Raw genomic sequence first — 26,744 nt, 5'->3', positions numbered from 1 at the left:
AAACACCTACACCCTGTTGCCACTGCCTTGCACCTGGCATTCAGAGACAGGAGGTTGCACATACCCATCGGGGCTTACAACTTGTGATGGACTTTCCCTCCACCAATCTGTCTGGTCCCCTTTTAAAGGCATCTAGGCCTTCAGGTGCCATCCCAGCATCCTACTATTTTGCTGCCCATTCTGCCAGTTTGGAGAGATCCTTCTGGAGCTCCTCACAATCACTTCTGGTCGTCACCACGCCGAAAAGTTTGGTGTCATCCACAAACTTGGCCACCTCGCTGCTCAACCCTGTCTTCAGGTCATTTATGAACAGGTTGAAGAGCACCCGTCCCAGGACAGATCCATGGAGCACACTGCTTTCCACCTCTCTCCACTGTGAAAATTGCCCATTGGCACCCACTCTCTGTTTCCTGGTCCTCAACCAGTTCCCAATCCAGGGCAGGACCTGCCCTTTCATTCTGACAGCAGAGATTTCTCAGGAGTCTTTGGTGAGGGACTGTGTCAAAGGCACCAGCAGACCTCTGAGCATCAGCATCCACATTAGCAGCTCTCCAGAGCATTCCAAAGTCCACAAACTGGAGCAACACCCCCCCCCCCAAGCCAGGAAAAAGCCTCCGCCATCAGGAGCAGCATTTTGCCCCCCCCCCCCGGCTCAAAAGGAGAGCCAGCAAATGAGGCCCACAGTGCAGCCTCAGGGCACATGGCCTCCCCAGTACAGCCTGCAGCCCTTCCAAGGCGGTGGCTAGCTGCTCTAGGCAGTGATTCCCCCCCCCCCAAACATGAGGAGAAAAAAGAAGAGCCAAAGAGGTGATCTGAGGGTCTGCTATCAATCTGTGTTGGCCACGGGGGGAAAACCGTCAGGAGCCGAGGGGCATCCGGTTGGGGAATCCTCATCCCTACGGGATGAGGATGGGGAACAACAAAGGCAGAGTAGGAGAAGAAATTGGGAATGGTAGCATGACGGGACGTGATAGATGGTTCGGCATAATGAGAGGATGCGGAGACAAAGGAGCTAATAAGCAGCCCATCCTGGGTGATTCCATGTACAAATGCTTTTATGCAAATGCCCGAAGTCTCCGAGCAAAGATGGGAGAACTGGAATGTCTGGTGACCAGGGAAAACATTGACATAGTGGGCATAACGGAAACCTGGTGGAATGCGGAGAATCAGTGGGATACCGCAATCCCGGGCTATAAACTCTACAGGAGGGACACGGAGGGGCGTGTTGGAGGTGGGGTGGCCGTTTATGTTAAGGAAGGGATAGAATCCAGCAAAGTAGAGACTGAAGGCAGGTCTGACTCCATAGAATCTCTATGGGTTAAATTACCAGGCCTGAGGAGTGATGCGTACTATCGTGCTCCAGACCAGAAACCAGAAGAGGACCTTGAAATGAGGAAACAGATCAGGGAGGTGACAAAGAGGGACAAGGTTGTAATCATGGGGGACTTCAATTATCCTCATATTGACTGGGTCAATTTGTGTTCTGGTCACAAAAAGGAGACCAGATTCCTTGACATGCTAAATGACTGTGGCTTAGAGCAACTAGTCATGGAGCCCACCAGAGGACAGATGACTCTGGATTTAATATTGTGCAGTACTCAGGACCTGGTTAGAGAGGTCAATGTTACTGAGCCATTGGGGAACAGTGACCATGCTGTGATCCGTTTCGACATTTTTTTTTAACATTTTTAACAGTATTTATATACCGCTTTTCAACTAAAAGTTCACGCCTATCTTTAAAAAGGGAAAGGGGGGGACCCAGGAAACTATAGGCCGGTCAGCCTGACATCTATACCGAGTAAGATGGTGGAATGCCTCATCAAAGATAGGATCTCAAAACACGTAGATGAACAGGCCTTGCTGAGGGAGAATCAACCTGGCTTCTGTAAGGGTAGGTCTTGCCTCACAAACCTTATAGAATTCTTTGAAAAGGTCAACAGGCATGTGGATGCGGGAGAACCCGTGGACATTATATATCTGGACTTTCAGAAGGCGTTTGACACGGTCCCTCACCAAAGACTACTGAAAAAACTCCACAATCAGGGAATTAGAGGACAGGTCCTCTCGTGGATTGAGAACTGGTTGGAGGCCAGGAAACAGAGAGTGGGTATCAACAGGTAATTTTCACAATGGAGAGAAGTGAAAAGTAGTGTGCCCCAAGGATCTGTCCTGGGACCAGTGCTTTTCAACCTCTTCATAAATGACCTGGAGACAGGGTTGAGCAGTGAGGTGGCCAAGTTTGCAGATGACACCAAACTTTTCCGAGTGGTGAAGACCAGAAGTGATTGTGAGGAGCTCCAGAAGGATCTCTCCAGATTGGCAGAATGGGCAGCAAAATGGCAGATGCATTTATTATTATTATTATTATTATTATTATTATTATTATTATTATTATTATTATTATTATTATTATTAATAATAATAATAATAATAATAATAATAATAATAACAATAATAACAATAATAATAACAATAATTCAATATTCAATGTCAGTAAGTGTAAAGTCATGCACATTGGGGCAAAAAATCAAAACTTCACATATAGGCTAATGGGTTCTGAGCTGTCTGTGACAGATCAGGAGAGAGATCTTGGGGTGGTGGTGGACAGGTCGACGAAAGTGTTGACCCAATGTGCGGCGGCAGTGAAGAAGGCCAATTCTATGCTGGGGATCATTAGAAAAGGTATTGAGAACATAACGGCTAATATTATAATGCTGTTGCATAAATCTCTGGTAAGGCCACACCTGGAGTATTGTGTCCAGTTCTGGTCGCCACATCTCAAAAAAGACATAGTGTCTTTTTGCCCTTTGGGCAAAAAGGCGGGGTACAAATTAATAAAATAAAAAATAATAAAATAAATAATAGTGGAAATGCAAAAGGTGCAAAAGAGAGCGACTAAGATGATTACTGGGCTGGGGCACCTTCCTTACGAGGAAAGACTATGGCGTTTGGGCCTCTTCAGCCTAGAAAAGAGGCGCCTGAGGGGGGACATGATTGAGACATATAAAATTATGCATGGGAAGGATAAAGCCATGATGTGTATGCGCAACCTCCTGATTTTAGAAATGGGCTGTCAGAATGCCAGATGCAAGGGAGGCACCAGGATGCAGGTCTCTTGTTATCTGGTGTGCCCCCTGGGGCATTTGGTGGGCCACTGTGAGATACAGGAAGCTGGACTAGATGGGCCTATGGCCTGATCCAGTGGGGCTGTTCTTATGCTCTGCTTGGTCTACTCTGGAGCAAACTGTTCATACACTGCAGCCTTGGAACCCGATTCTGCAGTTTTATGGAGGTTGATCTGGTCAGGTCCCTGCCTGGGAGACTCCTGGGAGCCCCAGGTCAGAATTGGAGAAGGGCAGAATCCAACTCTGAAAAATCCAATTCACCTCAACTTGGAGTAGTGCACCATCACTACCAGCTCAACCATGAAGCAAGGTGAAGCAGGCTGCAGCAGGACGGCAAAGAGTTCCAGGGGCAGCAGATTCATGGTGCACTTCACCCCCAGTCTGCCGCCACCTCCCACTGGCCCGCTGCTGCGGTTGCAGGCTGCAATGAGCCACTCCACACTTGCCCTAGAAATAAAACCAGAACCTTCACACTTTTGAGTTTGGCACAATCCACAAGACACCCAAAAAGGGCTTCTTTTTTCCCTACAACGCCCCATCAGGGGTACCACTCCAGGTCACGCCACCCCTGCTCAAGAAGAGCACCTCGTTTCCCACAGCAGGAAAATCAAGTGGCAGGTGACCCCAAAGTACCCTACCCCACAAGAAAAGCCCGTTCAATGCCCACAAGCTATAAAAAGTGGGTTGTGCGCTCCCCTTCCTGCATTTGACAGTGGAAGCACCAAACTCTAAGGCACTGCATCACACCGCGAGCGCAGCACCTCTCCTTCAGGGCAATAACCAAAACACGCTCTGGCCTTGGCCCGAGAACCAGCGCTGCTGAGCAGTGGCCCTTCTTTCCAGGGAAGCCAGTGCAGGACAGGACTGAGGAGCACGAGGCGGGAACAGGCCGCAGCTGGCCCAGGGGCTCCTCAGAAGAGCCACGCGACAAACCGTGCCTCTGTCGGAAGGCCCCAGGCGCCCGTGCCAGTCGCTCCAGACTCCAGGTCTTCCACACGCGCAGTGCTGCCTGTCCTCACCAGCCCCAGAAGCCAAGCCTGCCACCAAGCCGGGAGTTGGCAAAGGGCTCCTCCTCGTTCCTCGCCTGGGCTGCCGATGGCAAAGCCAGCACTGATTCACACAACCATCTGGGCTCCAGCTGGTCAGCGCATGAGTTGGTGCTCTGCCCACAGCAAGAGAGTCACAGGCAGGCAACACTTCTACGCGTGAAACGTCACAAAGTGCTGCACACACACACATGTTCACTGCTGTGTGCAAGGTGTGTGGTCATGCTCACACACGACTGCCCTGCCCTGCCTGGAAACCAGGACGCATATACAAACCACCCCTTGCTGTGCTCAGCGTGGCTTCTGCTTCCTCTCCACATTTCATTCTTTCATAGGTCAGTGAGGATCTCACAGCTGTGCAAAAATGACATCAGCCTCTGGACAAGATGGCCTGGTGACAGACAGGTGCATGGATGGCCCAGGTCACAAAGGCGCATGCTGCTGCCAGGACCTTGCCAGACCCACTAATGGGGGGGGAGAGCCTTCCAATCTAGCTGTTCACTGTGAAGGGAGCCTCACACATCTGTCAGAAACGCTTCTCCACCCAGGCCCTGGAGAGTGGGGTGTCCGCTCCACAGGAGTGGTCTTTCCAGTGGACAGAACAACACAGCGAGCACATCAGAAACATCAAGCTGAACCTGGCAACAGACAATGGTTCACATGCAGGGTCTGCTACTGCCTCTGGCCAAAGAGTGTGAGCAGGTTAGAAAATGCCCCCAAAGACCACCATAACTCCCTTTAAATACCATTGCTGGATTCCAGCCCATATCATGCTGTGGCAGTGAGTTCCACAGATTCTTTCATGCACTGTGAGAAGAAGTACTTGCATTTGTTCCACCCCTCCCACCAGTCCATTTCCCGCCTGGATGACCACTGATCCTCACGCTGACGCCGAACTCCATTTGCCCTTTCGTTGTGCTGTTGCCCAGCTAGAAAGACCTGCAAGAAGAGCTTTGCAGTCCACTGGAGCGATCAGGATCACGGAGCATTTAGCCTCATCTCCAGATGGTGCCATCTCCCTTAGTATGCAGTGGGCTGTGGCTGGAGACTGCCAGAGGTGGAGAAGCAACCACTAGCCTTCCTGCTCCAACTGCCACCCTGCCCACTGCTCCTGGTTCCGCCCTGGCTCTAGGGAGCTGCCTCAGACTTCCACCTATTCCTACATCCCCCCTTCACTGGAGCTGTCTGGGCTGAGCCCCCATTATGCACCTTCATTCCAAAAAGCACACTGGGAACTGAGTGGCACAAGAACAGAGGCAGACTGATCTGCTGCTGCTCCACCTGCCTGTGGCATCTGCCAGCCCCTTTCTTCATCCCACTCCAAAGCGGACAACGGTGCCCGTGACACAGACGCGCCCCTTTGGTTCTGAAAGAGTCCAGGTGCCTCTGCAACATTTCCCATCCCCAAAACCTGGACGCGAGAGAGAGCAAGTCCAGCCAGGCCCGGGGGGCAGGCAAGCTTGGAGACCTGACAACGTCCTTCTCAGCGTACGGAATGGTCACAGCAGGAGACGGGGAATAATCATGCCCAGCAAAAAGGACATGCTCACAAGGGCAGTAGTTCTGCAGGGCCAAGAAGGGCGAGCGACTGGTGCGCTCATCCCTTCAGGGCTTTCCTGGGCTGCAGTCAAGACATTCTGAAGGCATGAAAAATTCATGGGGCACACCGAGGAGAGTCTTCCTGAAAGCAGCTGGGGCTGCCAGGGAAGCAGCAGGCCCTTCCAGGACGCCGCCTGGGTGTCCAAGAGGCCAGTGAGGCCTCTCCTCTCCCCAGCGCAGCCACAGCCACGGCTGCTGGATCTAAAGCAGCCCCTGCAGGGTCAGTCAACCACCAAACGTCCATCAGATGCAGCTGTGTGCCCACAAGCAGGCCACAACCGCCTCCTTCTCTTGCTCACCAACAGCTGGCCTGCAGAGACAGGTTGCCTCTGAGTACGGAGGTTCCACCCAGCTGACCGCCTCCTCCCACTCCCGCTATAGCCACTGTGGGGCCTTTGGCAGCCTCTTCTTGGGCTGACTCTCCAGCCCACCAGCTGCACGGGGTGGCATAGCTGTCTCGGCCTCCCCTGGCCTTGTTCCTAAAAGAAGCCCCAAACAGCACAACCCTTCGGCACGAGGGAAGGATTCCACCCCCACCCAAGCCTCTGAGGTGCCTTCCTCTGAACCCTGTCCAGTCATCCAAGGGGCAGCCACACCCGGACATCTGCAAGAGGGCACCTGGGAGGCAGCAGCTGTGCCCTCTTCTCCCTGAGAAGCCACCTCCCTGCCCTCCGCCAGTGGGCAGCTGCTCCATGAGGCCCCACAGAAGGAGCCTGGAACTCAGGCCAGGCATGACTCCAGTCTTAGCCCAACCTCCCTTGTGCCTTGCTATGGTACAGACGTCTCCTTATGCATTAGCCAGAGGGTTGGGCAGAAGGGCCAGGCACCTGCTAGTGCCCACTGCCAAGAGCTCCAAGTCTCCTGTTCAAGACTGACATCCACGACCATTCTGAAATCTCTGCCCTGTGCCAGTGGCTCCTGAGGGCAAAGGTAGAACCAGTGGGTTGAAACTATAGGGAAATCCATCTGGGTTAGAGGTTAGGAAGGCTTTCCTCGCTGAAAGAGCTTCCTGGCCCTGGAACAACCTGCCTCAGTCAGCGGCTCTCCCTTGCTGGAGGTTCTCAAGCAGAGGCTGGATGGTCACCTTTCAGGGATGCTGCAGCAACTCCCTGCACTAAGCAGGAGGTTGGAGTAGAAGACCTCCAAAGGACCAGCTATCTCTAGTACCCAGTGGAGCCTGTTTATCCACAGATTTTACATCCGCAGATCAGGCTCAACGCGGGTTCTCTGCACCTGCACTGAAACAGGCCTGCATTCCGATTGCCTCCAGAGCTTTTCTGAAGCCAGCAGAGGCCACGCACATCTGCCCACTGTAGGTCTCAGAACGGCCGTTAAGGCAAAAAAAGGGGCTACTTCCGGTTTCCCTCTCTGGCCCTCAAAATGCCTTTAAAGGCATAAAAACATCTGGTTTCCCTTGGAAACCGGAACTATTTTTGCCTTAAGGGCCATTCTGAGGCCCGCAAAGGCCACGGCTGGACACAATGCAGTCTCTGCGGGCTTCAGAAAACAATCCAGAGCACAGCACCAGTTGCCTTCAGTTGTTTTAAGGGGCTGAAAACCAAGGCAGTTTTCGGTATCCACCGGTGGGGGGGGGGTGAGATCAGATCCCTCGCAGATACCGAGGCCCCACCTGTATTCCAAGATTCTTCTGAAAGTCAGAATGGCATTTGATCCATCGTAAAGTGCAATAAAACAGCCCACAAAAAAGATAAGAAGGAATGTTCTATCGCATATGGTGAACCTGTACAAAAGGGCAAAAAATATTGGACTTGATGTGCAGCAAATGCAGTTGATTTACAAATGAAACTAGAAGCTTTTTTGCTGGGAATATTGGATGATTTGATTCAGAAAGATTATGTATGTTTTTATATATGATCCAATATGCTGCAGGAATATTGGATTTGGCAGAAAGGGATAAACTTACAATTCTTCTTAAAGACAAGTCAGTAAAATCTTTTATGGATAATTGGAAACCATTCATGGACTTTCTGCGCATTGAGGAGAAAACAGGCCAAATAATCTATGCATTTGATGAGTAGATAGGAGTTAATTTTTATGCTGTTTTTAAAAAAAAAAAAATTATTTGTCTGGAAAATGCATTTTATAATAAGTGTAGACTGTTTAAGATTTGATAATTTTTATATGATTTTGTAGTAGAACAAAGGAATGTAGTTCAAGATCTCCGCACCATAAAACACCATAAAGATCACATAGTAACAACATAAGAAGAGCCCTGTTGGATCAGGTTAAGGACCCATCTTGTCCCGTTTCCTGTATCTCACAGTAGTCCCTCAGATCTTCAGGGAGCACACATACAAGTCCTTAAGATACCTGCGTCCTATTGCCACTTTGTTGCACCTGACAGCCAAACCAGAAGGTGATGTATACCCATCATGGCTTGTAACCTGCAATGCACTTTTCCTTCAATCTCTTTTTAAAGGCCTCTTAGACAGGTGCCATCAGCACATTCTGTAGTAAGGAGTTCCACAGACTTTTTATTTTCTTTTGTCTGTTCACACTCACACTCTCAAGTGGCTGTCCCCCGATTCTGGTGTTTTGTGCAAGAGAAAAGTTTCCCTGGGGAGGGCACTGCACAGCCAGGTTGGTGCCAGGACTGAAGGGACCCTCCGTCCCAGACTCCAGCCTATCCTGGCCCAGTCAGGAACAAGTCAAATGTCTGCCACATACTTGTGGGCCCCAAATGCTGCCACTGCTGATCCCCCCCACCTGAGTCCTCCCTGGGTTGTAGTGAAGCCATTCTTTGCTGGCTCCCCCCCCCCCCGAAAATAACATGAGGTTGAGCCAACAGGCTGTGGAGTCAGCAGAGGAAGGAACATGACTGACTGGTGTGCTTGTTTCTGGGGCAACTGCATCTCTTCCTGCCTGCATCTTCTTCTCCTTCTCCCAACAGAATCTCCTCAACTGTTGACCTCTTCTTTACAATAAGAGCCCCTTCGTTGTGTAAACAGACACTCTGCTGCGGGCTATGGGAGACTTGGCTGCCTCATTAAGCCTCTTTGTTGTGCTTTGACCACCCTCATATACATTAGGTGAGTTCAAAGCTCTTGAACAACCATTCCCAGCAAGTGCTACTAAAAAGAGAAAGGCCCCTGGATCGGGTCCAGGGCCCACCTAGTCCATGTTCTGGTAACTTGCAGGGGTCACCAGGTGCCTCTGGGAGCATCCAGTCAATGAGATATTATCCAGGTCAACCTGGAGGGAGGTCGCAAGCGCCAAGCCACGCAGGGCTGTGTCTTGGGCTCTGGGCATTCCACATTTTTGTAAGTGATCAGAAAGACAGGCTGGAGCTGCTTATCACATTTGCAGATGACACAAAGCTGGGGAGGGTTTTCTGGCAAGGCCTTGGCTGACCTGCGGAGTGGGGAAGCGCAGGGCTCACACCCCAGTCTAGCCGGAATGCCCTCTCACCACTTGCGGAGACGAGACTCCGTGATGTTGCATGTGGTTGCCTGCAGTGCAGACCTTGGTGAGACAACTTGGTGAGGGCGAAGAAGCCGTGTGCTGCGCTGTGCTGGGGCTGACGAAACACAGACTGAAGTCCACCTGGGAGAGTGAGAACCACTGTGGATCAGCAGGCATGTCTGCACTCTGCACAACTGAGCCCTGCTCTGAAGTCACTCCTTTTTCACAGCTTGCCATTTCTTTCGTTCCTTGACTGTTATTGCACTTCAGACTTTGTGAGCATCCCTCGATACGGCAGAATCTGAGCAATCTTGAGCTGCAGAAGATCTTTCCATGGCCACTTCTGTGGCTTCGCCTCAAGCGCTTGGCTGGTCATTGCTTCTGAAAATGCAATGGGCTGCCTGGCAAGAGGGATCCAACTGCTTGAAGAAACGCCAACCGGACAGCAAGAGCACCAAGAACCCCGTGACACTCTCAAGACCAGGGCAGTGGTCTGGCCGATAGGGAGCAGAATTCCAGGGCTTCTGCTGCAGACACAGGGAGGACAAAGGCAGGAGGGCTTCGGTGTGGCCTCTGAGGTTGTTCTTCAAAGGACCTGAGCCAAGAAGCAACAGGCTCAGCCTAGATGCCTTTGAGAAGGGATTGGACACATTTCTGGAGAAAAAGTTCATCATGGGTTAGAAGTCATGGTAGGTATGTGCAAGCTCTTGGTTTCAGGCTACCTCAGATTGCCAGACACAGGGAGGGCACCAGGACACAGGTTGTTCCTTGTCGTCTTCTGTGCTCCCTGAAGCATTTGGTGGGCTATTGGGAGATCCAAGATGGGCCTTTGGCCTGATCCAGCGGGGCTCTTCTTATGTTCAACAGGAGGCAAACTGAGACATCTGCCTAGGGCATGTCCCTTCCCAGGACAGAAACCACATAATTCATATTATATGAACAGTGTGAGCCTCAGCATGTCTGCTCAGAAATAAGCGCAGGCTGCAAGTTTACCTGGGAGTAAGTCCTGCTGAACACAGTGAGACTTTCTCTGGTGGACTCATGCATAGGTTAGCTAGCACTCTAATGTTCCTGTCAACTTTATTTGAGATTTTTTAAAATTCCATTTCTCAATTTTTATAAATTTGTCGTACACTAGAGAGTGGGATGAAACCAGCTGCTAAAGCGTTCCAGGAAGTGTCACCAAATATCACAAACCTGAAATAAGTGGCAGGGAAAAAAAACATGAAAGGCAAAGTTCTGCTGTAATAATCTTCACGGGGTGTGACTTTAGGGGCAGGGCTTCAGGGGGTGCCAGGATGAGCTTCTGCCCCGCTGAAGTGACCGCAGTGCCACTGGCCAGAGTTCTGGCCGACTAAAACTCTCAGCTCCTGCCCACCAGAGCAGATGTCTCAGCATCCGGCCTCAACCCCGAGGAGGCACTGGAGGAAGCAGCTACTGGGACAAAACTGCAATTTCCTATTCAATTAGGTTTTTAAACAATTTTGATTCAATCTCATTATTAGATTCATTTTAATTAATCCCAAAGCCCTGAAGGAATTTCTCCCTTTTTCAAAGAGGCGGATCAAGCATCTCATCTGTGAACATAAGAACAGCCCTGCTGGATGAGGCCACAGGCCCATCTAGTCCAGCTTCCTGTATCTCACAGTAGCCCACCAGATGCTTCAGGGAGCACACAAGACAAGAGACCTGCATCCTGGTGCCCTCCGTTGCATCTGGCACTCTGGGGCAGCCTACTTCTAAAAGCAGGTCTAAAAGCAGGTCTTCTAAACCCTACTTCTAAAAGCCTACTTCTAAAAGTTGTATGTACACATCATGGCTTGTAACCCATGATGAACTTTTCCTCCAATCCCCCCTTAAAGGCATCCAGGCGAGATGCCATTACCACATCCTGTGCCAAGGAGTTCCACAGACTAATTACATGCTGGGTAATGAAATTTTCTTTTATCTGTCCTGACACTCCCAACACTCAATTCGAGTGGCTGTCCCCTGGCTCTGACGTCGTGTGAGAGGAAGAAGAACATGCCGCTATCTGCTCCATCCATTCCCCTGCATAATTCTGTACGCATTTTCTTCCTGCAGGGAAGCCTTTGTCCTCCTTGTCCTAAAGTTCCAAACTCTGCATTCTGAGTGTGAGGCTTCTGGGTGAGACACTTACAGCTTTGGCACAGAAAGTCATTCTCTGTTTGCGTTGCTCCATAAAACACTCATCAAGAAAGATGACTGAGGGAAGAACACCCTGCCCCAAACACTGAGGCCCACACCCTGCTTGGCTGCAGGGGGAAAGGCCTCCTCTTTTCTGGGCCCCGAATGAGGATGGAGGCCAAAGATCTGTCCAAGGTCCTGATCACAACTTCCAAAGCACTCGCAGATCTAGGAGGGATTGCCAGGAGCCTACCTCAAAATGTAGGGACCTGATCCTGTACAGCAGTGCACAGGTTGCCTGATATGCGTAGAGGCCAGCAGCACATCTCCTGGTCCCCAGCAGCCCTGGGACCCCTCCAGTATGACAGTCAAAGGGCCATTCCTCAGTTCAGAGCCAGGACCCCGCCTGCTTCCTGAGAGAGAAGGAGGTGGGGGGAGGAGGTTTCTCGCCGTCCCAGCGCAGTACCCCAGGAGGCGGAATGCCAGAGTTGTGGAGCAGCTGCCTCAAACCGCAAGACCTTTGCTGAAGCAAGTCACCCAGCTCGGACTGCCCAGTCTGTGCCTCCTCCCTGCTGCCCAGTCACCCTCTGGACAGCAGCCCTTGGGCCAAAAAGGCACTTCCACCAAGAGCTCCACCCCTTCCCCTGCAGAATGCACCAAACATCAACACCCGGAAGAAGCAGGGGGCTTTGGCACCTCCTCCCCAACTAGCTTCTCAGGCACCCACCAAGTCGCCTTCCCAACCTCTGCCACGGGGCAGCGGGGGCCTGGCCCTGTTGACACAGTGGGGAGTGCATTCGAGGGGGGGCCGCTGTGCCCCTCTCAAGCAAAGCCTCCTTCAGGGGTGGGCCCGCTGACAGAAACAGACAGATGAGGGAAGCCTCCTTGGCTAAAGTTTGCACAGGTGCACCCGCATGCCCTAAATGCTTCAAGAGGAAGCACCCAGAGCTGCACCAAAGGCTTCCCGTCACCCACACCTCCACCACCACCACAAACACATTCAGTGAGTTTTTAAGGTGGCGCAAGACTGCCTTCCTCACCTGAACACACAATTCACAGACTCAGAATGCTGAGAGGGGGCCAATGGCTGCCAGGAAGAACTCTTCGCAGCTTGCACTTCCCCCCAGACACACCCACACCTGATTTCCAAATCCTCCCCTGAACCACGAGGGCTGGGAAAACCACAGGCACACTAGCAAGATGGCAAAGCCCCCGTTCCATTGTCCCCAAACACAAATGGTGGCCCTCGCTTCTGAATAAGGCTCCTCCATCAAGGCTTCGGGTAGCCCCACAGGTCATCTCCTCACCCCCCCTCGCCTGCTGCTGTCCATCCCTCGCCCTTCTTCAGAGCTCTCCCAGACTCTCCTGCTGACACTCCAAAGTTCCTGCAAAGGGCACAATTTTGGCCCTCAGCTTGCACCCCCTCCCCATCCAGGCATGCATACCGTCTCACCATGGAAAGAGGGCTGCAGGCCTCACACACTTCATGAACCAGGTGGTCCTCTGGCAGCCCCGACCCACATACCAGGTCCCCCGCCAGACTGATGCCGTGAGTGCCATTTGCTAAGGAACAGCCCTCACTCTTCCAGCAGAGATGCTGACCGACAGACTGTGACTGCATCCGGAAAGATGGGCTGGCAGAGTGATAGAATGGATGGTAGAGCGATGGAAACCCCCACCTCCAGGGCTTACAACTGGTACTCCAGGAACACACTGGCAGCAGCATTCTGGGCATAGCCCAGGCAGAAGCACTTGGCCACCAGGGGTCATCTGGAGGAAGATTTCTTTGTGCCCCTTTTTTTGCATGACCCACAAGACCAGGGGTCTCCAAACATTTTGGCCAGAGGGCCACATCAAATATCTGGTGTAGTGTGGAGGGCCAGAAAAAAAATGTAAATATAAAATTTAAATAAATAAATTAGAGATGGAACTTTGATAAGTGAATAAATGGGCTCCTTCATTCCACCTCTCTGGCCCTCAGAACACCCTCCAGACACAATCAGAGCAGAGTTCTGGTCATGTTCAGTTGAGTGGGCCAGAGGCTTTCAGGGGACAAGAGGCTGGCCGCAGGCTGGAAAGAGGTTTGCTGCATGCCGCATCTGGTCCCTGGGCCGGGTTTTGGAGACCCCTGCACTAGACAGTCCATTCTAGGGGATGTCAGCAAAGTGCCATGCTCCATGTGGAGCTGTGGTTCAAGTGATGGGCGTGGACCAGAAGTGCCCAAACCCTGGCCCAGGGTCCACTTGCGGCTCACTGGGACTCCCAGTCTGGCCCATGGGGAGCCCCCAGTCTCCAATGAGCCTCTGGAGCCCACACTGGCCCAATGCAACAGCTCTCAGCATGAGGGCAACTGTTTGACCTCTGGCGTGAGCTGCGGGAAGAGGACTCCCTCCACTGTTTGTTCTTCACGTCTGTGATGCAGCAACTGCAGTGAAGGAAAGGCCGGCCTTGCTTTGTGCACGGCCTTTTATAGGCCTTGAGCTATTGCAAGACCTTCATTCATTCATATGTTCCATTTCTAATATATTCATTTATGCAAATTTATTCAAATTTTAAATGCTTTTTTCCTGGCCCCCGACACAGGACCAGAGAGACAATGTGGCCCTCCTGCCAAAACGTTTGGACAGCCCTGGCGTGGACCCTCCCTTCTCAGAAACAAAAGCTGACTCAGGCTGAGGGACCCAGACACGAGAGGGCATTTGTCACCAATGCTCAACACATTGTCGGAAAGCATTCAAAGCGCATCACGTCTCCTCTGCAGCAGTTTCAGTGCCACACTGCACATTTAGTGAGGTGGAGCTGAGGGGCACTTGGAGCATCTGCAGTGCTCAAGGCTCAGATCGGAGAAGGCAGCGACTCACATGAAACTGCAGGGCGGCACCAATGCCAACTTCTCCCCAAAGTAAAAGCTGTGACAGAATACCCTCCCCCGACCATCCAGCCAGCACACTAAGATTCAACATGCAGGCTGGGTGGTGACAGCCCGGGGCAACCGAGAAGAGAGGCAGGTTTGCCCATAGCAGCTGAGCTACGATTCCTCTGAGCACATGCAGAGTGTCTTTTCTGCATCCCTGAACAACCGCAGCCTGTCTGCACACACTTGGGCTGAGGAAGATGTTCCCCAGGTGAGAAGAACTGTGGTTCCCCAAAGCTTGACTGGCCCTTCATGCGTCCAGCCAGCCTCCAGGTTGTCATGAGAGGAACTCAGGACAGCCACACCACAGGCATGGCCCCACCAGCACAAGTCACCCCCAACTTCATTCTGACAGACGTTCCTGACAGTCAAGATGGTAGGGAAACTCCTGCGCCAAGCACACAAGCCAGTTTCTGGGGGCTGTGGGAGTTGGTCTCCATGGGGAGGAGCACACTTCCAAAAGCCTGCACAGGTCTCTTCCGTTCTGATTAGGAGCCAAGTGGAAAAGAGGGGCCGGTTCCCCACTTTTCACATGGCAATTGTGGCTCACTTTCTACAAGGTAACTGAAGCACTGCCCATCATGGGGTCACTAAGAACATAAGAACAGCCCCGCTGGATCAGGCCATAGGCCCATCTAGTCCAGCTTCCTGTATGTCACAGCAGCCCACCAAATGCCCCAGGGAGCACACCAGATAACAAGAGACCTGCATCCTGGTGCCCTCCCATTTCTAAAATCAGGAGGTTGCACATACACATCATGGCTTGTACCCCGTAATGGATTTTTCCTCCAGAAACTTGTCCAATCCCCTTTTAAAGGCATCCAGGCCAGATGCTATCACCACATCCAGTAGCAAGGAGTTCCACAGACCAAACACACGCTGAGTAAAGAAATATTTTCTTTTGTCTGTCCTCACTCTCCTAACACTCAATTTTAGTGAATGCCCCCTGGTTCTGGTGTTATGTGAGAGTGTAAAGAGCATCTCTCTATCCCTTTTATCCTTCCCATGCATAATTTTGTATGTCTCAATCATGTCCCCCCTCAGGCGCCTCTTTTCTAGGCCGAAGATGCCCCAACGCCGTAGCCTTTCCTCATAAGGAAGGTGCCCCAGCCCCGTAATCATCTTAGTCGCTCTCTTTTGCACCTTTTCCATTTCCACTATGTCCTTTTTGAGATGTGGAGACCAGAACTGGATACAATACTCCAGGTGTGGCCTTACCATTGATTTGTACAATGGCATTATATGGTTGGTTGGCAACCTTCAGCCTCGAAAGACTATGGTATAAGCCTACAGCACCCAGTATTCCCAGGCGGTCTCCCATCCAAGTACTAACCAGGCCTGACCCTGCTTAGATTCCAAGATCAGACGAGATTGGGCATGTGCAGGGTATTCCACTTTCCACCTTTCTCCATTGTGAAAATTGTTCACTAAAACCACACAGTCAGCATCACAAACTAGCATAAAACCATACATGGCCTTTCAAGACCTCAGAGATCTAAGGCAAGAGCCTGTTGGCCTCAACCGCCTCCTAAAAAGCACAGGAAAAGAGGGAGCTTGTCGGCTCTCTTCCGGGAAGGAATTCCAGCACAAACGTCTCCCTCTCCCTGGCAGCTACTCACGCCTCTATCCAGCAAGGACAGACCAGAAAGCAGGCTGCAGCCATACGTGGAGCTGGGGCAGGTTCACAAAGGCAGGGAAAAGCTGCCTGAAAACTGCGCAGGGAGGAAAGGGACAAAGAGAGCACCACAGCAGCTTCCTCCTGGTGCACTGGTGGGGTGTAGCCAGATTTCACCCTCCCCAATACTACTGGCCACCTTTTCATTCACTCCGTTTGAGATTTTTTCTATTCCTAAGTTCACAAAGAGAGACTCTGTGCCCCCCCACCCCCCCCCAGCCTGCATCAATCTCCACCACGTCACCACCAAGGCAGCCCATCCTTTGGGGTCATTTGCAAGCAGCTCCACATTCAAATATCACATAGGAGTGTGAAGAGAGAATGGTTAAAACAGGGCTGATTATTGGCTGCACTACATTTCCCAGGACGGACCTGCTCCAGATCGCGCCTTTGTGTACAAACACTGACCTAAAGAAGCCCAGAAGAGCAGGGTCAGAGCGTGCACAGGATGTGACCCCCTAGCTGGTGCCAAGCGGGTCCAGTCAGTGCCTGGAGGAGAAGCCACTTAAAACCCCACTCCAGCATTCGCGATTGGGGGCCTATCTTTGTTATCTCCCATCACATTACAAAAATCCTCAAGGCAACTTACAACAGAGCGAAAATAAGACACAAACACACACTATATAAAACTCTCAACGGACACAAGCTGAGACAGTATTCACAACAACCTTATTGGGCACAAATGACAGCAAGTCCTCACTTAAAGTCATTCCATTATAAAGTTGATGGGGAAAAAAGTTGATTCCCTGTCAGTGTAGAGCTTGCTCATTCTCCCCATGTCTGTGTGGGTTTTCTCCAGCCCAGAAAGTTCACATTTATTTAAGTTTTATTTAGAAGTTTATTTAGAAGTTGGTGATGCTTTTGTGACCAGAAATATGCCACAGAAACTTAACTCCTGGATTTCCTCAAGTCATCGTTTGGTATCACATCCAACTCAAAGCAAAGAATGAGGAAGTCTAAGCACAAGTTGGGAAGGGGAAATCACATCAATCGGACACAAGTGGCCAAGCCACAACTTGTGGTTACACCTGAACTGAGCCTCCTAGGAAACCAGACCAGCATACCATGCCATGCCATGCCCAGAAAGCCCCTGGGAACCCATGATGACAGATCACCAATGGCACATGGACCACCACTGGGCAGGTTGGCATCTTGGTCCCATGACAACCTCTCCAGTCAGACAAGAGCCCTGTCCTTGGCAGGCTCTCTAGAACTCCCTCTAGCATCAAGGTCTGGTGCTTGCTGAGGTGTGTACCTAAGCCAACCTCCAATTTCCAGGACAGAAGCAGCACAGTATGGGAAGCCACAGCAGTATTACCAGCAACCAGCCAGGGACGCTCCCAGGTCGCACAGGCCCCCAGTTCCCTCTCGGTTGCCTCTGCCCTTGGGCCAGCCATCTGGAAGGAGGAGTCATTGCTTCCCTTGCTCTTGGGAACAGAGCCCTGCTCAAGTCCAGCCCACCCTGAGACATGGCGGCAAAAACAGGCTTGAACCCGGTCACCTGCACCCACAAGGCCAGACAAGCAGAAGAGGGTGAATCTGCCAAGTGGCAGACGGAAGCCCACAGGCCACATCTGCAGGACTTGGGTTCCCTGAAGCACCTCTGGCAACACCCAACTACAACTCAATGCAACCTGCAAGATGGCAGCATCCAGACAGTGAGAGCCATAACTACGAATTCTCAAGCAACACGGGAGTTCTTGAAGGAGCTAAGAACATAAGAACAGCCCTACTGGATCAGGCCAGAGGCCCATCTAGTCCAGCTTCCTGTATCTTCCAGCGGCCCACCAAATGCCCCAGGGAGCACACCTGGTAACAAGAGACCTGCATCCTGGTGCCCTCCCTTGCATCTGACATAGCCCATTTCTAAAATCAGAAGGTTGCACATAAACATCGTGGCTTGTAACCCATAATGACTTTTCCTCCAGAAACATGTCCAATCCCCTTTTAAAGGTGTCCAGGCCAGATGCCATCACCACATCCTGTGGCAAGGAGTTCCACAGATTGACCACATGCTGAGTAAGAAATATTTTCTTTTGTCTGTCCTAACTCTCCCAACACTCAATTTCTGGTCTGGAGGACAATAGTATGCCCCCAGTATTACATTGCTCCTCAGGCCTGGTAATTTAACCCACAGAGATTCTACGGTGGAGTCGGACCCACCTTCAATCTCTACTTTGCTGGATTCTATCCCTTCCTTAACATAAACGGCCACCCCACCTCCAACACGCCCCTGCCTGTCCCTCCTGTAGAGTTTATAGCCTGGGATTGCAGTATCCCACTGATTCTCCGCATTCCACCAGGTTTCTGTTATGCTGACTATGTCAATGTTTTCCCTGGTGACCAGACATTCCAGTTCTCCCATCTTTGCTTGGAGACTTCGTGCATTTGCATAAAAGTATTTGTACATGGAATGCCCCAGGATGGGCTGCTTATTCGCTCCTTTATCCCTGAATCCTTTCATTGTGCCAAACCGTCTATCACATCCCATCACGCTACCTTTCCCAATTTCTTCTACTACTCTGCCTTTGTCTTGTTGTTCTTTAACCTCCCCATCCTCGTCCCATAGGGATGAGGAGTCCCGAACCGGATGCCCCTCGGCTCCTGTCGGCCTTCCCCCAGGGATCAGTTTAAAAGCTGCTCTGCCACCTTTTTAATGTTATGCGCCAGCAGTCTGGTTCCATTCTGGTTTAAGTGAAGCCCGTCCCTCTTGTACAGGCCCCGCTTGTCCCAAAACATTCCCCAGTGCCTGACTGTTCCCCAGGAACTGATCTGGATCCTGCTTTCCCCCCCACAAATGAGTCCATTGCCTGCAAGGGGCATGAAGTGAAAAATCATGGTTGCCCCATTGTAATAAAACCCTCTCCACAGAAGATGGAACTGGCTGGGGGAAGTGATCCCCAGCAGTAGTAGAAATGATCAAGGATGTGATCTACAAGCCTGTGTAAAGAGGAGACCACCAAAGTCCAAGGTGTGGGCATCCACCTGCCAGCTCAGACCACAAGGTGTCCAACAGAAGGGGAGGTGAGACAACCACAACTGAAGCTCCATGCTGCCAACCTGGGCTGTTTACTTGGGAGCAAGTCCTGCTTACCCCCTGCCTGGACAGGCATTCAATCAGTCTGGTCTCCTATGGCAGTAAAACATGGAATGTAAGATCCGTTACTTGCATTACAAATGCAAGTGTGAAAGACAACCACAATGGAGAGAGAGCTCCACCCCCCCCCCCCCCAGAAGGCTGAGGACAAGATTGGTCAGCACAGGTGAAGCTCAGGTCAGGAGAAGTCCACTGGCTTGGCCTGCTCTACACTGGCTGGCAGCAGCTCTCCCAGCTCTGCATGTGGAGATGCTACATGAGTGGGACCTGCCAGGACCTTCTGAATGCCAACCAGCAGGGCTCAACCTCAGAGTGCCCTCCAGAGACTCACCCACACTCCCAGCACCCCCATAAATGGGTTTTTTCCCCTTCCCATAGGAGAAAGCAGGCACATGGCAAACACAACTTCAACCAGGACAACAAGGCTCCTGAGGTCGTGGGAAGAGAGACATGAATCACGCAATGAGGAGAGGAGGAAGACCCCAGTTTCTGAACTGACAGTCAGGGACCTCAGCTGTTTGTGGGGCATCTTCAGATACATTAAAAGAGCAAGTTGGACGGTCTGCCAACACCTCAGTGGCAGCCCTCCTGCCTCCTCTGTTGGCTGCATGTCTGTTCAACCAATTGATGCCCCACCATTCAAACAAAACTCTGCGCTCTGCCTTCAGATCCCCTCCGCAGACGCGAGATTTCAAAGCAAGCACATTGCGACCACATATAACGTGCAGAGGTTGCGAGAGGAGCCTTGACGCGCCATTTCTAGGTCTTTCTGGAGTACAAGTGGCTTTGCACAAGACCTGACTTCTCTTACAGCAAATGATCCTGGAGCTGAGAATCACAAACGCCTTGAATCAGGGGAGACTTGGCAACAGTCCAAGAGTTGCAAACAACTAGATTAGTGGAGTTCACCTGCCAAGGTGACACCAAGGTCACTGCTCTGGCCCACAAGCATTTTTCCGACACGCGCTCCCACAGCTCCTCCTCTTCCCCCTGCACAAAACTGCCCGTCGTGGAGAGTTCCCAGGGAGCCCTTTGGGGTGCCCCCTTGTTGCCCTACAGCATGACGAGTGCCTTCGGATGGGTGTCAGGGCGCACTTCCTTCCCCTGAGGCCAGGGCTGGGCCACTCCAAGCTGCTGGGAGAGCAAGGGGCGGGGCTTTGAGAGGGGTGTGGTTCTCTCCCAGGCAGGTGGCTCCGCCCCACCACTCTCTCCTCCTGCGCTTCCAAACCCCAGGACGCTTCCTGGCTCTGGCAGGTGTGGCTGCTTCCTGTGCTCTTGGAGAACATCCTGGAATTGGTTGTGTGTCCTTCCCACAGCAGCAAAGCACAGAACTGAAAGGGAAGTCGCACTCCCTTCCTGCCCAACACCTGCAGGAGTACAGGGACGGAACCATGAAGATAAAAGGAGACTTGGAGATGGCAGAGAAATTAAATGAGTTCTTTGCATCTGTCTTCACGGCAGAAAACCTCGGGCAGATACCGCTGCCCGAACGGCCCCTCCTGACCGAGGAGTTAAGTCAGATAGAGGTTAAAAGAGAAGATGTTTCAGACCTCATTGATAAATTAAAGATCAATAAGTCACCGGGCCCTGATGGCATACACCCAAGGGTTATTAAGGAATTGAAGAATGAAGTTGCAGATCTCTTGACTAAGGTATGCAACTTGTCCCTCAAAACGGCCACGGTGCCAGAAGATTGGAGGATAGCAAATGTCACGCCTATTTTTAAAAAGGGAAAGAGGGGGGACCCGGGAAACTATAGGCCGGTCAGCCTAACATCCATACCGGGTAAGATGGTGGAAAGCCTCATCAAAGATAGGATCTCAAAACACATAGACGAACAGGCCTTGCTGAAGGAGAGTCAGCATGGCTTCTGTAAGGGTAAGTCTTGCCTCACGAACCTTATAGAATTCTTTGAAAAGGTCAACAGGCATGTGGATGCGGGAGAACCCGTGGACATTATATATCTGGACTTTCAGAAGGCGTTTGACACGGTCCCTCACCAAAGGCTACTGAAAAAACTCCACAGTCAGGGAATTAGAGGACAGGTCCTCTCGTGGATTGAGAACTGGTTGGAGGCCAGGAAGCAGAGAGCGGGTGTCAATGGGCAATTTTCACAATGGAGAGAGGTGAAAAGCGGTGTGCCCCAAGGATCTGTCCTGGGACCGGTGCTTTTCAACCTCTTCATAAATGACCTGGAGACAGGGTTGAGCAGTGAAGTGGCTAAGTTTGCAGACGACACCAAACATTTCCGAGTGGTGAAGACCAGAAGTGATTGTGAGGAGCTCCAGAAGGATCTCTCCAGACTGGCAGAAAGGGCAGCAAAATGGCAAATGCGCTTCAATGTCAGTAAGTGTAAAGTCATGCACATTGGGGCAAAAAATCAAAACTTTAGATATAGGCTGATGGGTTCTGAGCTGTCTGTGACAGATCAGGAGAGAGATCTTGGGGTGGTGGTGGACAGCTCAATGAAAGTGTCGACCCAATGTGCGGCGGCAGTGAAGAAGGCCAATTCCATGCTTGGGATCATTAGGAAGGGTATTGAGAACAAAACGGCTAGTATTATAATGCCGTTGTACAAATCTATGGTAAGGCCACACCTGGAGTATTGTGTCCAGTTCTGGTCGCCGCATCTCAAAAAAGACATAGTGGACATGGAAAAGGTGCAAAATACTAAGATGATTACGGGGCTGGGGCACCTTCCTTATGAGGAAAGGCTACGGCGTTTGGGCCTCTTCAGCCTAGAAAAGAGACGCCTGAGGGGGAACATGATTGAGACATACAAAATTATGCAGGGGATGGACAGAGCGGATAGGGAGATGCTCTTTACATTCTCACATAATACCAGAACCAGGGGACATCCACTAAAATTGAGTGTTGGGTGGGTTAGGACAGACAAAAGAAAATATTTCTTTACTCAGCGTGTGGTCGGTCTGTGGAACTCCTTGCCTCAGGATGTGGTGCTGGCGTCTACCCTAGACGCCTTTAAAAGGGGATTGGACAGGTTTCTGGAGGAAAAATCCATTATGGGGTACAAGCCATTATGTGTATGCGCAACCTCCTGATTTTAGAAATGGGTTATGTCAGAATGCCAGATGCAAGGAAGGGCACCAGGATGAGGTCTCTTGTTATCTGGTGTGCTCCCTGGGGCATTTGGTGGGCCGCTGTGAGATACAGGAAGCTGGACTAGATGGGCCTATGGCCTGATCCAGTGGGGCTGTTCTTATGTAAGCTCGGGGAAGGCTCCAAGGTCAGCTGTCCATCTGGCCCTCCATGGAACCTCTCCACTGCGCAGAAGACGGTCCTCGGCTCAACCCGCCCAGGCCTCCTGGCTGAGCAGGCATTTCCACTGGCATCATTCTGCACATTCAGACCAGAGCCCTGGAGGAACACTGTGGGGCTTGGGAAAGCACACCACAGCCCGGCTCTCCCTGTATGAGCTCAGCCAAGGAAGGAAGGAGAGTCCAGTGGGAGCCCAGATCTCTCCGGTGGGGGATTTCACCCCAGTGCAGCCTCAACCAGCATGCCCTTGACCCTGTGCTCCTCCCAGTTCCACCCTGGGAAGGGTCTCTGCCACAGCCAGCCCAACCTTCTGTGATTCCCAGTCGGACCAAGGTGGGGGGTGCAGCTCATTGGCAGGATGCATCCCTCACAGAAACAGCCCACCCCCCTGTCAAACCCCCTGCACCTTTTGTTGCACCTGGCGCTTTGCCAGCCACTGCTCTCACTGCCACAGCAGCAGCACATGCGCCGATCCCAGGCAAGCACTCAACTTGTTGTTTTGTTTTAGAGCAGCGTCTATTTCGGGCTCAAGGGCACTGAAGACACGGCAAAGATAAACCAGCCACTCCGGAGACAGCCTCTTTCCGGTGTGCAGAAGGCTGGACTGAATCACGCAGCACCGAAGGCTGGCTTCCCCCATATCTTTGGAAGCGAGGAGGGACACGCCGGCGCTTGGGCTCCCTGCAGCCTCGTTCTGGCCAAGCAGATAATCTGCCAGCCACCCACTGCTCAGTGGTGCTCCTTTAGCCCAGCACAGCAGCTGCTCCTCCACACAGCCCCCTGGCCTGGGTCCCTCCCTCCCTGCCTGGCCGTGGGAATGCCAGGCAGGGCTCTCCCTGCCCCCAGCTCAGTCAAGGAAGGGCTCCTACTGCCCTTCCCACTGCCCCAGAGCCCTGTTCTGCCTCAAAAGCCTGGCCAAGCAAGCCACTGGATCAGGCCATAGGCCCATCTAGTCCATCTTCCTGTATCTCACAGCGGCCCAACAAATGCCCCAGGGAGCACGCCTGATAACGAGACACAACCTGCATCCTGGTGCCCTCCCCTGTCTCTGGTATTCCGAAGTAGTCTACTTCTGGAATCAGAAGGAATCTGGTCACACCCAGTCAGAAGGACCTGCGTGCCCAGGACACAGCAGGTCCCCAAATGCCTCCACTCAGCTTGGCCACTAACAACCAGGCTGCACTAATGATTTTCAGAGTAAAGCCTTTACTCTGCAAGCAGTCCAAAGATTTTCCTGCAAAGCTAGCCCTGTTACCAGCTCCTCAAGCAGAAAATGTATTGATTCCCTGGGCCCACCAAGGCCTCTGTGCTCAGCTTCCCCTCCTCACTGACAAAAGAGGCAGCACCAGCTCCTCCCCCACCTGCTCCCCCCCACCCATCTTTACTCAGCGTGTGGTTCTTTACTCAGCATGTGGTTAGTCTGTGGAACTCCATGCCACAGGATGTGGTGACGGCATCTGGCCTGGATGCCTTTAAGGGGGGATTGGACAAGTTTCTGGAGGAAAAATCCATTACAGGGTACAAGCCATGATGTGTACGGGCAACCTCCTGATTTTAGAAATGGGCTATGTCAGATGTAAAGGGGGGGGGGGCACCAGGATGAGGTCTCTTGTTATCTGGTGTGCTCCCTGGGGCATTTGGTGGGCCGCTGTGAGATACAGGAAGCTGGACTAGATGGGCCTATGGCCTGATCCAGTGGGGCTGCTCTTATGTTCTTAACTACAATTCTCAGGAAGCCTTGCAGGTCTCTTGTTACCTGGTGCGCTCCCTGGGGCATTTGGTGGGTCGCTGTGAGATACAGGAAGCTGGACTAGATGGGCCTGTGGCCTGATCCAGTGGGGCTGTTCTTATGCCGGAGCGCTCTGGGGCCCCCTTCTCTGCAGGTGCCTCCAGGACAGCACCTTGGGGTAGAAGAGCCAGGAACATGTGGGTCCCAAGCCTAGTGGGCTTCTCCAGCCCCAACACTCCCAGGGAGCACTTCTCTGAGACCCTTGCAAGGTGGCTGCACTGCTGCGCCCAGACTGCAGAGGGGAACCAAGGCAACCAAGGCCTACAGGAGGCCAATCGCCCCCCCCCCCCGCACTTGCAGCAGAGGCAGCGTCTGAAGGGGAGAGAGGCTTCCGTGCAAAGACAACAGCTTTCCGGCCTGGCTCAGCAGCCAGATGAACAGCGGACAGACAGACGTCCCGCAACAGGGACAAGACCCGCCTCTGACCGAGGCACCTGCAGAGACCACCTGCCCTGCCAGTCTGGGTGGGCAGCCAGAAGGCTCCCAGGCCCGGGAAAAGCAGGCTGTGCCCCGTGGAAGCGCAGACCCCGCCAGGGCCCCAGGCCCAACACGCCAGACGCCAGGGAAGCCAGGCAGGCCCCCCCCCCCCCGGGCTCCCAGGTCTCCAGGCCCGGGAGGCGGCGCCGTCCTCGGCTCCGCTCTGCTCCCCAGCGACGCTCACTGGCACTGCGAGAGAGCAGCAGGCGCCTGCCCGGGCCGCGGAGGGCCAGGAAGGAGCTCGCCCGCGGAAGGAGAGCCGGCGGCCCCTCGGACGGCCAGGAAGGGGCCTCCCGGGCGCCCGCTGCTCCCCCCGGGCCCGCCCCCCCGGCATCGGCGCCGCCCGTCGCGCCGGCCAGGACTCGTCCGCAGGCAGCCGCGGCGCCCCCCGCAAGGCGCGCAGCTCCTCCGCAGGCGTCGAGGCGCGGAAGCCGCTCGGGGTCCCCGCCCGCGGGGGAGGAAGGGTGCGGGGCCTGACCCGTCCGCCCGCTGCGGAGAAAGCACTGCGCAGCCGGAAAGACCCGCCGAGCGCCGGGGAAGGAAGGGGCACGCGCCGCCCGGGCATCAAGGGCGCGCCGCCCCCCCACGCGCGCCGGGGAGGGGCCCGGCCCTGGAGCTCCCCCACCCTGCCCGGGTGCCCGAGGGAGGGGCGCGCGTCCTCCCGGGCGAGGCTGCCGCGGGGGGCTGACCGGGGGCTCCGCCGACCGCCCCGGCAGGTACCCGCTCACCCCTCCCCCCCAGCGCCGCAGCCGCCCGACGGGTCCCCGGAGGGCGCCGCACCCTCCTCCCCAGGAAGGGCCGGTTCTCGGGAGCCCCCCGCCCTCCCTCCCTCCCTCCCGCCGGCCGGCCAGGCGGCGCGGCTGCACTGCGGAGGCGGGCGCGGCGCTTCCTACCTGCAGCCTCCCGGGGAATGCGGCCGCCCGCCCGGAGCGCTCCTCCTCGGCCCGCGGCCGCCCTGCCAGTCCGTGGCCCTCCGCGCCGCTCAGCAGCCGCCGCATCCTCGAGGCGAGGGGCGGCCGGCGCGGCCGGGGTCGGGGCCGGGGCGCCCGGCTCGGGGGGCGCGCTGGGGCCGCGCCGCCCGCCCCATGGAGAGCGCGGCCGGCCGCGACCTTCCGCTCTGCCCTCGGGCCGCCGTGCGAGCGCGCCAGTCACATCCCCGCCCGCGGCCGGAGCGGGAGCAGCGGCGTCGCCCTCAGTGCCGGCGGCAGCAGCGACGCAGCCCGGCGCTCCCCGCCCGAGCGCGGGCGACCCTCCTCCGCCGAGCGCCGCCGCCCGCCGCCAGCCCCATCCCCGGCGCCGCCGCAGGAGGGAGAGGGAGAGGGAGAGGCGGCCGCCGCCCGCACCAGAGCCGCTCGCCCCGCCGCCGCTGCCGCATCCAGCCTCGGCGCGGCGTCTCCTCCGCAGTCAGAAGCGCGCCCGAGTGGCGGAGCCTGGAAGCGCCGCGCGCCCGGCGAGGGGGAGGGGCGGCGGGGCGGGCGCTCCTCCCTCCTGCCCGCGCATAAAGGCGCCCGCGGACGGGCGCGCCGCACTCGCTCGCCGGGCCCGGCCCTGCCGCAGGGGGACGGCCGCGCCTCGGCCTCGCCGCAGGTGGGAGCCGCGCGTGGACGGGGCCTCGCCTGCGCCGCGAGCCCCCCGTCGCCGGCCGCGCCTCGGTGGAGCCACACCGCCCCCAGCGGCGGCCCTTCTGCAGGCGGCGCGCGGGCGGAGGCCGGGGCGTGGCGGGCCGGGCCGCGGCGCTGCCGCCGAAGCCCCCTCGGTGGTCCGGCGCGGCCCTCTGCGGCGGCCACGAGCGGGCTCCGTCCGGGAGGGGCCCTGGAAGCCGCCCGGCTGGCCCGGAGCGGCGGGCGCGCCCCTCGCCTGTCCGCGGCAGAGGCCTCGGCGCCCCCCGCCCTGCCTCCCCGAGCGGCCGGAGCAGTTCCTGGGGCGAAGGCGGCTCCGAGGCTCGGCCGCGGCGCCCGTCCGCCAGCTGCTCTTGGGGCCGAAGCCTCCCCGCGCCGGAAAGCCGACTCGCCCCCAGCCCGCCGCCCGCCGCCCTGCCCAGCTGCCGGGAGGAGCGCGGCAAGCACCGGCCGCGGGGACCTGCCTTCGCCCGCCGGGGCTCCTGCTGCATGTTCGTGGGGGCCTCCGGCGAAGAGGCCTGGCACCGGACTCCCTGTGCCCGAGGCAGCCGGGCAG

General features: G+C 54.5%; 1 protein-coding gene across 6 annotated transcripts in view; it reads right to left on the bottom strand.

Moving 5' to 3' along the window:
- The window catches only part of LOC136636021 (leucine-rich repeat and fibronectin type-III domain-containing protein 5), a 57,818-nt gene extending 32,214 nt beyond the window's left edge, over positions 1–25,604 (bottom strand). For 5 of the 6 annotated variants that reach the window (XM_066611060.1, XM_066611061.1, XM_066611063.1 and 2 more), the window contains exon 1: positions 25,463–25,547. The gene's annotated coding sequence lies outside the window, so the exon portion shown is untranslated. Of the gene's footprint in view, positions 1–25,462 lie in introns of all 6 variants that reach the window. The other variant, XM_066611065.1, reaches the window with a different exon arrangement.
- Between the last annotated feature and the right edge of the window lie 1,140 nt (positions 25,605–26,744).

This window comes from Tiliqua scincoides, unplaced genomic scaffold, assembly GCF_035046505.1.
Source record: "Tiliqua scincoides isolate rTilSci1 unplaced genomic scaffold, rTilSci1.hap2 HAP2_SCAFFOLD_56, whole genome shotgun sequence".
In the NCBI taxonomy this organism is placed as follows: domain Eukaryota; kingdom Metazoa; phylum Chordata; class Lepidosauria; order Squamata; family Scincidae; genus Tiliqua; species Tiliqua scincoides.
The sequence above is the reverse complement of the archived record's forward strand: the minus strand, read 5'-3'. Positions and strand labels throughout refer to the sequence as shown.